Raw genomic sequence first — 922 nt, 5'->3', positions numbered from 1 at the left:
ACAGGACCAGGCAGTGTTTTGCTCTGCTGAACATAGGGTAGCTATGAGTTGGAGATGACTCAACAGCACCTAACAACAACAATGTAGTGACAAATCCTCCATTAATTTTCTAAAATATTGCTTAGATTAAATAATAGAAACATTAATTTTATGTATTATATTCAAACATTGTAATAGGGTCACATATGATGAATTATGTAGACACTGAAGAATAAATGTGAACTGATGCCTTACAATTGTGTTTATTAGTGATCTCAGAGTGACAAGATGGAGAAAATTCTGGACAATAAGAATACTTGGTCCTCTTGACTTCCCCCAAGCTTCTTAGTCCAAGTTACCTGTGAAAATCCTGAGAATTTCTTTACATACCTCCGGCTCCTTACAGGCACTCTAGGGCAGAAGGGAATAGAAGGGAACCCAACGACCACTTCATTATTGATTGCTTTGCCCAGTGTGTCACCCTGGGATGCTCAGCCATGAGCCTGAACTCTGTTAACCAGGAGACTTAGGGTTAAGAATGTTTAGGATGTGAAGGGTCATACCGTGATGACACTGAGCTCTAGTTCCTCACGTGTCAGAGATGCCCATGTGTTCCCTTATGCTTGTGTGTGTGTGTGTGTGTGTGTGTGTGCGCGATAGGGAGGCCATCTGAAGCTTGGCCCAGGGCAGGGTGCCTTCTTGCCTGATTCTAAGGGCAATACTGGTCCTCAAGTAAAATTAATTATAATGTGGGATAACTTTTATTTTCTTTATTTGTCTATTTTTATATCTTTTAGAATTTAGGTTCTTTAAAGACAGAGATAATGTTTTACTCCTATTTCTATCCCCACTTCCCTCCATACATAATGCCTAGTATGTTGTTTTTGTTGTTAGGTGCCGTCGAATCACGTTCGACTCATAGTGACCCTATGCACAGCAGAAC

Source organism: Orycteropus afer, unplaced genomic scaffold (assembly GCF_000298275.1).
Source record: "Orycteropus afer afer isolate SDZICR_OR568_19922 unplaced genomic scaffold, OryAfe1.0 scaffold00505, whole genome shotgun sequence".
Classification (NCBI taxonomy): Eukaryota; Metazoa; Chordata; class Mammalia; order Tubulidentata; family Orycteropodidae; genus Orycteropus; species Orycteropus afer.
Note: the sequence above shows the minus strand (reverse complement) of the source record.